General features: G+C 43.4%; 1 protein-coding gene across 3 annotated transcripts in view; it reads right to left on the reverse strand.

Moving 5' to 3' along the window:
* The window catches only part of LOC126355797 (TBC1 domain family member 14-like), a 313,754-nt gene that overhangs the window by 93,579 nt on the left and 206,556 nt on the right, over nucleotides 1-13,619 (reverse strand). The window lies entirely within an intron of this gene.

A 13,619-nucleotide genomic window follows, 5' to 3' on the forward strand; every position in this document is an offset into this window, starting at 1 on the left:
ACGCGTGCGTCAGTCCGTGTCTGGCACTGCGACGTGCCGTCGCTATTACACGCGGCTGCAGCTGGCTCGTCGTGGCAACAGACGGAAGCCACATCATGACTGGACTGCTGCGCTGCTGACGTCGTCCGGCGCTGATCTCGATCCAGCCAAGGTCCGTCTGCGTCAGTTTCGCTCGTCACGAAGACTCTGCCGTGCTGTTCTCACTCCGCCAGAGAAGATCATACACTATCGCAAAATGAGTAGTTCCACAAGAAACATACAAGCTGATCAGAAATCTGTATGAAAAGCGAGAAGCAATAGGGAAAATACAGCACGAATACATAGGAACTTTCGGAATAGGAGACTGACGGGCATGTATACCATCTCCGTTTCTTCTAAATTTATATTATGAATACGTAATGAGAACTGTAGGTCCAACTGATATCGCAACAACTGTAATTAAAATTGGGAGGGAGAGGGTGACTGACGAAGTGATATCAGAACAACTACCCAAGATATGCCGATAACCACATTTACAGTGGGCCATGAAGACGACGACAACGCGCTGGAAAAAAGATACGAAAAGTGAAAGTTGGCTAGTGACTATATTTCAAGGAAACAAAAATAATTGTGTTACCAGAAATCAAAACAGTGTGGTGATGGTCGGATAAATAGTTGAGGGAATTGTTCAAAAATGGTTCAAATGGCTCTGAGCACTATGGGACTTAACATCTATGGTCATCAGTTCCCTAGAACGTAGAACTACTTAAACCTAACTAACCGAAGGACATCACACACATCCATGCCCGAGGTAGGATTCGAACATGCGACCGTAGCGGGCACGTGGTTCCAGACTGAAGTGCCTAGAACCGCACGGCCACACCAGCTGGCCGAGGGAATTGTAAGTCCATACAGTGTGTGTGTGTGTGTGTGTGTGTGTGTGTGTGTGTGTGTGTGTGTGTGTGTGTGCGCCCCACGTCCCCTCCTAGATCAATGGGCCGATTTCAGCCAAACTTAGTACCCACATCCCTTACTGTCAGGCTACAATTGCTGTTGGAATAAGAACTAGCAGCCTACCACAGTTCAACAGATACGACGCCACAAACACTCTCATGCGTGAAAAACCGCCAATTTCCGCGCCTACAAAATTATATCGCTGTATGACAAATAGTTGCAGAGATACGACGTAATAAGACGCGTGAAAAAACGCTGCGTCATGCATGAAGTTCTAATACATTCATTCTTTTCAAATAAGACACTCCTAGAGCCGAGTCAACTTAAAGAAATACCCGACACCTGGTAGCGCTTTTGGCGTCTTTTAACTGCGTAGAGTAAACGGCTGTAGGCGAAAATAATAGCCGTCTACAGAGCTATGAAAAGGCGTTGCCATAGAGACGCTTACAGAATACGCTGGAAGACAAGCGAATCAGCTAAGTCCAGCGTATGGAGACTGTTCAGAACACTGTACTTTTACGTTCGTGGATTATGAGTATTTATTTCTAAGAATGTTTCACAATTTTAAAGATGTTTTCACGAATACATGAAAATGAAATTTTTCGGTATTACACTAAAAATAGTTCATTTTTTGTTTCAGTTTCTCACGGAAATTTGGTAAAATGAATAAGTGGGCGAAGCCGAGTTTGTCAGGTACTACATTCTTCGGATCTACAATAGCAAAAGGCAGCTCCTGCACTGAGGAAACAGGAAGGATACAACTTCTAAAAGCGGCGACAACTTAACAGTTTGCTACAGGAAAGAAATCTGTCACTAATGACCAAAATAAAAATGACAAAACTTTGATAGTTTTTTTACGGATATGTGTCGTGAATAATGAAAAGATGGCAAGAATAAGGTTGTTTTGAAATGTGGGTTCGGAGAAGGATCCTGAGCGTTTCGTGGACCGAACAAGTAAAAGTATTAAACAATCATCGAAAAATAATACTATCTTTGAAATCCAAAATATACCAGATGAAATTGAAGTACTCTGGGCTTATCGTAAGAGCACAAGACTCACTAAAAGACCTTTAGTCTAGGACTTAGAGGAAGTGGGTAAAGGACACGAAAGAAAATACTGGAATGATCTTGGAGGAACTGAGAACCAAAACGTCCTGGAGTGCACGGAGGGACATCGTTCATCGTGTCACCAGGAGTCAGACTACTTGATAAATTATAGCAACCAAGCGACGGATAAAATGACTATCTACGTTCCGATGTAAGTGCTTTAACTTCTCATTCTCAGGACCCATACGCGAGACGTTCGTTGTTGGCAGTATAATTGTCACTCAAACTTCCTCGAATACAGCTTCTCCCAATTTACCCAAAAACATCTACGTTGTCTTTCCTGCGAGAGTTCCTAAGTAAGTTCCCCCATCATTTCTATTACATTTTTGTATGGACTGTAATCACTCGACCGACCATTTTGCACTACGTCTCCGCGTTCTTTCTGAGTCTGTTGTTATTCGTACTTGATGAGGATTCAGACTGTGGAACAACATACCAGAATTGGTCGGATTAACATCTCGCAAGTGAAATCTTCAACAGGCGCATTGAATTTTCCAAGAACCCACCCAACAAATCTGCATTTCATCAGGCGTCCCTAATACTGATTTTACGTGTTCATCAGACTTCACATCGCTTCTTGGTATTACCCATAAACAATTAAAGTGACGTGCTCATAATGGCCTTTGGTAGTTTCCTTGGCTTTTTTTTACAAGCATTACATTACATTTATCTACCGTTAAGGGAAACTGGCCTTTCATTACACCAAGTGGAAATTGTGTCAAAGTCTTTGCACAGTTGCTTACGATCGATTCTTGTACACAACCGTGTCGCCAGAGAATACTTCTACACTGGTGCTGCCCCTATCTGAAAAATTGTTTATATTGAGAACATTATAGGTGCTATTACATTTGCTTGTGGATTACCCGATGTTACTTTCGTTTCTGTACAACATTCGCTGTCCAATATAACGTACTGGATTCTGTTACTCAAATATTCTTCGAGACAACACATTTTCGCAAAGACATTCCGTGACCGCATCTTTCTTCGTAGGTGACGATGAAGTACAGTGCTGAACGCATTTCCAAACTCTAGGGAGAAGTAGTCTACTTGTTCGTCTGTTGTTTGCAACGCATCGTGTATGAATGAAGCTACTGTAGCTGTTTGTTACTTACTGAAAATGGCTCTGAGCACTATGGGACTTGGCTTCTGAAGTCATCAGTCCCCTAGAACTTAGAACGACTTAAACCTAACTAACCTAAGGACATAACACACATCCATGCCCGAGGCAGGGTTCGAACCAGCGACCGTAGCGGTCACGCGGCTCCAGACTGCAGCGCCTAGAACCGCACGGCCACAAGGGCCGGCCGTTACTTACTGATTTTCCCTGAATTCTTGCTGATCGAATGAGAGGCGATTGTTTTCCTACACGAACGTAATAATGTTTGAGCTTACAATAAGCTCTAAGATCTTGAAACTGACGGACGTCAGTGATATTTGTCTGCAATTTAGTGCACCTGCTCCCCATCCCGTTTTGTATGCAGGACAGATTTGTGCTCTTTTCCAGGCACACGGAACTATTCTCTGAACAAGAAATTCCCGATAAATATCAGCTAGGAAAGGCTTTAGTTATGCAGAGTTTTCAAAATAAAATATAACTGGAATTGTCGCGGTTCTGTGCACTGTTTTCTGTAAGAAGTCTTAAATCTTCAATGGCGGCGGTGCTAATATTAATACATCACGCATTTGCGAGTCTGTGCATCGGTCGAACACTGGTACAGCAAAAAAAAAGTTCTACATCACCCCAGTTCCCAGAACTTCTGAAGACATACGTTGACTATAGATGTTGTATTACACACACAGTACCTTCGACTGTCCAGAGATGTCACTAAACCCAAAGATGTACACAACCATGCTTGAGCAGCGCCTATTACACGGAGGGGGTCCAACAGCCTATCAGTTCCAGTCATTCCACCAATTAGGAGGTAGACGGCTCGTGTTGTCTGTAGTTCAAACCATGCCTGGACGGTCAATACCGCGATTCGGTCGATTCCGCATTGTTACTTTGTTCCAGGAAGTGCTCGCACCAAGGGAAGTGTCCAGGCGTCTAGGAGTGAACCAAAGCGATGTTGTTCGGACATGGAGATACAGAGAGACAGTAACTGTAGATGACCAGCCTCGCTCAGGCTGCCCAAGGGCTACTACTATAGTGAATGACCGCTACCTACGCATTGTGGCTCGGAGTAACCATGACAGTAACGCCACCATGTTGAATGATGTTACGACTCAAACTGTGAGGAATAGGGTGCATGATGCGCAATTTCACTTGCAACGTACATGTCGAGATCCATCTTTGCAACCACGACACCATGCACGGCGGTGCACATGGGCCCAACAACATGCCGAATGGACCACACAGGATTAGCATCACGTTCTATTTACCGGTGAGTGTCGCATATGCATTCAACCAGACAATCGTCGGAAACTCGTTACGAGACAACCCGGTCAACCTGAATGCCTTAGACACACTGTCCAATGAAAGCAGAAAGATGGAGGTTCCCAACTGTTTTGGAGTGGCATTATATGGGGGCCGACGTAGGCTGCTGGTGGTCATGAAAGGCGCCGTAACGGCTGTACATTACATGAATTCCATCCTCCGACCGATACTGCAACCATATCGGCAGCATATTGGCGATTAATTCGTCTTCATGGACGACAATTCACGCCCCCATTGTGCACATGTTGTGAATGACTTCCGTCAGGATAACGACTTCGCTCGACTAAAGTGGCCAGCATGTTGACCAGACATGAACCCCATCGAACATGCCTGGGATGTCTTCTGTTTCACTCTATGACTTTCTGTCAGTCATTATGAACTGTGATCTATATGTCAGGAACGTAAACGACAGTCTAAAGGCACGCAATTTGATTAAAAGTCGCTTGTGAGGAACGTTATACAAAGCGTTCTGCAATCTAGAAATATGGAATCAGTTTAAGATCCCTGTCGATAGTACTCTTAATTCGTGTGAATAATGAGCCAGTTGTGTTTCACAACAACAACGTTTTCTGAATACGTGCTAACTTGTGGGTCAATAAACTATTTTCTTTGAGGTAATTCATGGTATTCAAACAGACTATGTGTTCTAAAATCCTACTGCAAATTGACGTCAGCGGCATGTGTCTGCAATTAAGCTGATTGCAACTATTTCCTTTCTTGTGTATACGTGTGAGCTGTTCAGTTTTTCAGTCTAGGGTACGAATATTTCGTAGAGTGAGCGGTTGTACAAGGTCAAATCACATTAATGTGACCACTGCCTATGTTCGATGTCCCACTCACAGACAGCAGGTGTTGCACTAGGGGCGGAGAGTATACAGGGTGTTACAAAAAGGTATGGCCAAGCTTTCAGGAAACATTCCTCACACACAAATAAAGAAAAGATGTTATGTGGATATGTGTCCGGAAACGCTTAATTTCCATGTTAGAGCTCATTTTAGTTTCGTCAGTGTGTACTGTAGTTCCTCGATTCACCGCCAGTTGGCCCAATTGAAGGAAGGTAATGTTGAATTGTGCAATCACGTCATCAACAAAGATTTTCTTTGAACGTTTGGGCAGGCATTGCTGGTGATGTCTTGATTGGGCCCCATGTTCTTCCACTTACGCTCAATGGAGCACGTTATCATGATTTTATACGGGATACTCTACCTGTGCTGCTAGAACATGTGCCTTCACAAGTACGACACAACATGTGGTTCATGCACGATGGAGCTCCTGCACATTTCAGTCGAAGTGTTCGTACGCTTCTCAACAACAGATTCGGTGACCGATGGATTGGTAGAGGCGGACCAATTCCATGGCCTACACACTCTCCTGACCTCAACCCTCTTGACTTTCATTTATTGGGGCATTTGAAAGCTCTTGTCTACGCAACCCCGGTACCAAATGTAAAGACTCTTCGTGCTCGTATTGTGGACGGCTGTGATACAATACGCCATTCTCCAGGGCTGCATCAGCGCATCAGGGATTCCATGCGACGGCGGGTGGAGGCATGTATCCTCGCTAACGGAGGACATTTTGAACATTTCCTGTAACAAAGTGTTTGAAGTCACGCTGGTACGTTCTGTTGCTGTGTGTTTCCATTCCATGATTAATGTAATTTGAAGAGAAGTAATAAAATGAGCTCTAACATGGAAAGTAAGCGTTTCCGGACACATGTCCACATAACATTTTCTTTCTTTGTGTGTGAGGAATGTTTCCTGGAAGTTTGGCCGTACCTTTTTGTAACACCCTGTATTACGCGTTTCGGAGAGGGGACTGCTGAAACTGAGGGATTTATCTGACGTCCTACAGTGCATAATCACTGGCAAAAGGACGCTATCCGAAACCGTCGTCGAGGCAACAGTGTCGTACCACGGACCATAAGTGACAGGAGCAAATGACGGCTGCGGAGACGTGTACAGCCGAAAGGATGTGCAACTGTTGCGCAACTGACCACCCAAAACAACAAAGGGGCTACCAGCAATGTCTCTTCAACGATCGTTCAGCGGACGTTGCTGCTTAAGGATCTCCACAGCAGGCGCCTGGTTAATGCACCCATGCGCACTGCCGTTCATCGGCAATGAAGGCTGGAAGTTGCACGCCAATATCCCAATGGACGTCTATGGAGTAGCGACTGGTGACATTTCCAGATAATTCAAGTTTCATGCTCCATCGGACAGACGGTCGTCAGGGTCTACGGCGTGAAACGTCTGAAAGCAAAAACCCTGCAACAATCGTAGGAAGAGGGAGCGTATGGTCTGGTGAATGGTTTTATGGCATACGCTGGGTGATCTCGTCATTTTGGAAGACACAATAGATCAACACAAGTATGCATCTATCCATGGGGACCATTCTACACAGAGTACGCAAAAGAACTTGCCCCCCTTCTAAAAGCCGTGTACCGTAAGTCTCTAGATGAACGAAAGGTTCCAAATGACAGGAAAAGAGCACAGGTAGTTCCAGTCTTCAAGAAGGGTCGTCGAGCAAATGTGCAGAACTATAGGCCTATATATGTGACGTCGATCTGCTGTAGAATTTTAGAACATGTTTCTTGCTCGCGTATCATGTCATTTCTGGAAACCCAGAATCTACTCTGTAGAAATCAACATGGATTCCGGAAACAGCGATCGTGTGAGACCAAACTCGCTTTATTTGTTCATGAGACCCAGAAAATATTAGATACAGGCTCCCAGGTAGATGCCATTTTCCTTGACTTCCGGAAGGCGTTCGATCAGTTCCGCACTGTCGCCTGATAAAGTAAGAGCCTACGGAATATCAGACCAGCTGGATTGACTAGTTTTTAGCAAACAGAACATAGCATGTTGTTCTCAATGGAGAGACGTCTACAGACAAAGTAACCTCTGGAGTGCCACAAGCGAGTGTTATGAGACTATTGCTTTTCACAATATATATAAATGACATAGTATATAGTGTCAGACGTTCCATGCGGCTTTTCGCAGATGATGCAGTAGTCTACAGAGAAGTTGCAGCATTAGAAAATTGCAACGAAATGTAGGAAGATCTGCAGCGGATAGGCACTTGGTGCAGGGAGTGGCAACTAACCCTTAACATAGACAAATGTAATGTATTGCGAATACATAGAAAGAAGGATCCTTTATTGTATGATTATATCATAGCGGAACGAACACTGGTAGCAGTTACTTCTGTAAAATATCTGGGAGTATGCGTGCGGAACGATTTGAAGTGGAATGATCATATAAAATTAATTGTTGGTAAAGCGGGTGCCAGATTGAGATTCATTGGGCGAGTCCTTACTAAATGTAGCCCATCAACAAAGGAAGTGGCTTACAAAACACTCGTTCGACCTGCATTTGTTGAGTATTGCTCATCAGTGTGGAATCCGTACCAGGTCGGGTTGACAGAGAAGATCCAAAGAAGAGCAGCGCGTTTCGTCATAGGGTTATTTGGTAAGCTTGATAGCGTTACTGAGCTGTTTAGCAAACTCAGTTGGCAGACTCTGCGAGAGAGGCGCTCTGCATCGCGGTGTAGCTTGCTGTCCAGGTTTCGACAGGGTACGTTTCTGGATGAGGTATCGAATATATTGCTTCCGAATCTAAAATTAGAGAGATTCGAGTGCGCACGGAGGCTTTCCGACAGTAGTTCTTTCTGCGAACCATAAGCGAGTGGAACAGGAAAGGGAGGTAATGACAGTGGCACGTAAAGTGCCCTCCGCCACGCACCGTTAGGTGGCTTGCGGAGAATAAATGTAGATGTAGACCATGTCCACAGCTATATGCTGCTTTTTATTCCTCGGCACGATATCTACCAGCAGGACAATGCAGAGCGTCAAACAGCTCGCCGTGTACGTGTTTGGTTCGAAGAGCACCGCGATGAATTTAACGTACACCACACTCCCCAAATTAAAGCCTTATCGAGAAGCTGGGGGACCACCTCTATTGGGCTGTTCGCGGCATGGATCCTCAACCGAGAAACCTGGCCATGTCACTTGAGTTGCCATGGCATCATATAACTGTCTGAACCATCCAGAAACCCAATGACACTCTTCCTGTACCTCTCGCAGCAGTGCGCGCTTCAAAATCTGGTTCTGACACGTCGTCAAATGTGAATGCACAATGTTTATGACTGAAGTATCGACCTACTGTAACAGAATGTTCCACAAGGAACGTAAATGGTGAACAATGTGGACTGGAAGACATGCATTTATTGAGAGATACAAGTTGCTTCGCAAAATCAAGGGTCTACAGGGTGTTGCATAAAGGTACGGCCAAACATTCAGGAAACATTACTCACACACAAAGAAAGAAAATATGTCATGTAGACATGTGTCCGGAAACGCTTACTTTCCTTGTTAGAGCTCATTTGATCACTTCTCTTCAAATCACATTGATCATGGAATGGAAACACACAGCAACATAACGTACCAGCGTGACTTCAAACACTTTGTTAAAGGAAATGTTCAAAATATCCTCCGTTAGCGAGGATACATGCATCCACCCTCCGTCGCATGGAGTCCCTGATGCGCTGATGCAGCCCTGGACAATGGCGTATTGTATCACAATACGAGCACGAAGAGTCTCTACATTTGGTACCGGGGTTTCGTAGACAAGAGCTTTCAAATGCCCCCATAAATGAAAGTCAAGAGGGTTGAGGTCAGGAGTGTGTAGGCCATGGAATTGTTCCGCCTCTACCAATCCGTCGGTCACCGAATCTGTTGTTGAGAAGCGTACGATCACTTCGACTGAAATGTGCAGGAGCTCCATCGTGCATGAACCACATGTTGTGTCGTACTTGTAAAGGCACATATTCTAGCAGCACAGGTAGAGTATCCCGTATCAAATCACGATAACGTGGTCCACTGAGCGTAGCTGGAAGAACATGGGGCCCAATCAACTCATCACCAACAATGCCTGCCCAAACGTTCACAAAAATCTGTGTTGATGACGTGATTGCACAATTGCGTGCGGATTCTCGTCAGCCCACACATGTTGATTGTGAAAATTTACAATTTGATCACATTGGATTGAAGCCTCATCCGTAAAGAGAACATTTGCACTGAAATGAGGATTGAACGCATTGTTGGATGAACCATTCGCAGAAGTGTACCCGTAGAGGCCAATCAGCTGCTGATAGTGCCTGTACACGCTGTACATGGTACGGAAGCAACTGGTTCTCCCGTAGCACTCTCCATGCAGTGACGTGATCAACGTTACCTTGTACAGCAGCAACTTGTCTGACGCTGACATTAGGGTTATCGTCAACTGCACGAAGAATTGCCTCGTCCATTCCAGGTGTCCTCCTCGTTCTAGGTCTTCCTCAGTCGCGAGTCATAGGCTGCAATGTTCCGTGCTCCCTAAGACGCCGATCAGTTGCTTCGAACGTCTTCCTGTCGGGACACCTTCGTTCTGGAAATCTGTCTCGATAAGAACGTACCGCGCCACGGCTATTGGCCCGTGCTAATCCATACATCAAATGGGCATCTGCCAACTCCGCATTTGTAAGCATTGCACTGACTGCAAAACCACGTTCGTGATGAACACTGACCTGTTGATGCTACGTACTGATGAGCTTGATGCTAGTACTGTAGAGCAATGAGTCGCATGTCAACACGAGCACCGAAGTCAACATTTCCGTCCTTCAATTGGGCCAACTGGCGGTGAATCGAGGAAGTACAGTACAAACTGACGAAACTAAAATGAGCTCTAACATGGAAATTGAGCGTTTCCCGACACATGTCCACATAACATCTTTTCTTTATTTGTGTGTGAGGAATGTTTCCTGAAAGTTTGGCCGTACCTTTTTGCAACACCCAGTATATACCATGTTGGCAACTGCTCTTCATTCCAATTCCGGAATATTTACTTCGTCTTTTTTGGTGAAGGACTTTCGCAAACCCGTGTTAGTACTTCAGCTTTAGTAGTAATGTCACCGGTAACATTACCACTTTATCGGCACTATGTACAGAACAAAACAAAAAGGTGAAGAAAGAAACGCTAACACAGTTCTACAAGACAGTGATAATACCATCTACTTCGTGGCAGTGAAGATTGAGCAATAACAGCTCCAAATGAACGAAAAATGCAAGCTGTATAAATCACGTTTTGAAGAGCAGCAGCTGACTTCAGATTATCTGGTATAATGAGTACAAGGATTGGACAAGAAATAGGAATTAAAAGCGTAATTGAGCATCAATGGGTAGAGGAATAAATGAGATCATGTCGCAAGAATGAATGGAAACAGACTGCCTAAAATGGTAATGAACTGTCGACCAGTAGGGAGCAGATCAATACGTATACCAGAAAAAGGCTGAGAAAGTAACAACCGACAACAGGCACTGAACAAGAGGAATTAACAGCGTGTGGTTCCAAGAACCGAAGAAAGTAGTAGTAATACGGCGTCTTGCTTGGTGGCGTGTCCCATCCGCCCATTACGGGCCACAATGATCATTTCTGAGCCAATACGTCCATCACGAATCAAACCCATTAATGCCTTAATGGATGCCAACTCCATACACTACGCAAACAGCGAAACTGGTTGCAACAAGAATCTTTGGTCTAGACTTACAAATTTGTAGATAAAAATGTGCTGCACTTAGAGATACACAGAGAAATTCGTTAACTTTCTATTGCAAAACATGTTTCAGTGGTAATCTGTCTCACTATGACGTCCATCAACGACAATACACTAAGGATCCAACAATGTTTCCGTAATTTGTTACAATGAGCAGTGGACGCTTTCCTACATTAACATCAGATATCTGCGTGCTTCGCCCCAAGATTGTGTAAAGTTGGTCGATTAATTGCTTAGCAGCGGTTCTCAAACTTTTGGGCACACAGCTCCTTTCGCACATCACTTCTAAGTACGGAGTACACATATTTAAGTTTCGAAGAAGAGTGTAAGCGTATTTATTTCTTTACTACCTGTTGACATAATACATTCTGATCAGCTTTTAATGTTATCGCATCATTATCCTATTAATCAATGTGAAGGTTGAGCTTGCTCCATCACCAGTCTAAATCTCGGCACATTATTGGCAATTACGAATCGGATCTGTTTCCTCTACGTTCATTCGCAACATATATTTGCTGTTGACTGCCAATGCTGAAAACCTACCCGAAGAAGGAAGTTGGAGAAAGTTAAAAACTGGTAAGTACTTATCTTCTTGCGGATACTAATCTACCTTGAAACTCATTGTTACTGAATAAAAATGAGCCACTTAGTACGTTTCGACGTCCACCACACTGCATTAGTAACAATACTCCATGCCTCGCTAAGTCACCACAAGTACTGCAAACACTGTTCCTTTACTCAAAAAGCGAATAAACGAAATAATTATTCATATGAAAGCACCGAAACTCCCCTGGAAGTTACGACGCAGATTGAAAAGGCATGGTAAAGTAAATCACGTTCAGAAACAAGTTTAATTTGCAACGTTAAGTATTTCTCTTGTCTCTTGTGCTTTCCAGATACTTTCCACAGTTGTGTCAAAAATATTGGATAGTGTAAGAAAGACATGTTAAGCTGTTAACAACTCTATCATTAGTTTGTCTATAGCTGAGCTATGTTGCTATGGATTGGATTACTTGATTAACAACAGCAGCCAGCCTTTCTTATGTAGTTTCATTTACGCAAAGACCTGTTTGGATTTTCACTTATCTTCAGTTGCGGTACACCAGCTTAGAGCCCACTGATTCGCTCGCATAGACTGTATCGCCTGCAGAGATTATTTAATCGATTATTGATGTTGTTAACCAAATTGCAACACCTTCTAGGCTTTTCACGCTAAATAAGGCAATATGAGGAAGGTCTTTTCAGAATGTATTTCTGACCAAAACGCGATTGTGGTAGCTGGAGTCCAAACTTTTTTGTTAACCATACCTTTTGCGTTCTCGTGCAGATATTTCCATAGCAACTTTCATCCGCTAACAAATATTTCTTTGTACTAGTTTCCATAAATTTAGCTTTACATTTTTTTAATGTAACAAAATATTGTCTGAAAATTTTTCATCCCCTATTGCATTCTCTTAGGGGCTGAATTTCAAGAAACAGTGAAACACGATTTCTTTTATTTCTGACCGAGAAGTCGAATACCAATTTTTACTTTAAAAATACTCCAGTAGTTCTTTAGTAATTATTTTCAGAAACCTTTCACCCACTATCTTATCCCTTAGTGGCTGAATTTACAAAAATACTGAAAGGCATTTTTTATTTTCTGACTGAGAAACCAGCTTTTGTAGTTCTAGCTTCAAAATTCCCTTAATAGCAACATACTTTCAAAAAACTTTTTATCCCCTACTTCACCCTCTTAGGGTTGGAATTCCGAAAAATCCCTTCTTTAAACGATGTCTACGATACAAGAGCCACAACCTCTCCAAACTTCAACTTTCTTTTCTCAGAGGTCTGGGCTGGGCGTGATGAGCCAGTCAGTCAGCAAGGACATATATACAATTTCTAGACAAAGAGCTACAGCTTACAGTGCATAAAGCAGTAGCAGCGTAAAAATTCAGTCAACAAAAACATAGCATTGACAAAGATAAAAATGTACTACAGTTGATAAGTGACACCAGAAACACGGCATAAATCAAGTCACTCTCTTTACTTTGGTGCCATCTGAGCTCCCTGTATCGCTTACCCAGTGTATGCGAATAGTTCATTCATCATCATAGTACTAATACACACACGCCTTACGTGTGCTGAAGATACCTAACTAAATGAATGTAGGTTCCCCTTTTAACCTAGCATAACACGACGTGCAATTTCCACATGTCACGCTCCTGCTGTTTTTAATCACACCATTTTTTTTCTTCCTCCTTCCGAACAACTGCACAGCAAACGTCAACAGTATCAGCACATTCATTGTTAACTATCATCACTTACATAATCTGAATGTCATCCGTATTCTTTGCATCATCAGAAAGTCCTTGTTTAATTTTTCGCGTGATCCGTGGATCATACTTGACAATAGGGAATGTTGTGGAACGAGGCAATAGGTTTACAAATAAGACATTTCTCTATGAAAGCATGACTACCTGCTGGCCGTTTACATGACTAAATGTTTCGTTTCAATCTCAACCTACAACAAACTTTATATACTGTAACCGAACCATGTGAGTATGTAGTATCTACT

Source organism: Schistocerca gregaria, chromosome 3 (assembly GCF_023897955.1).
Source record: "Schistocerca gregaria isolate iqSchGreg1 chromosome 3, iqSchGreg1.2, whole genome shotgun sequence".
Lineage (NCBI taxonomy): Eukaryota > Metazoa > Arthropoda > Insecta > Orthoptera > Acrididae > Schistocerca > Schistocerca gregaria.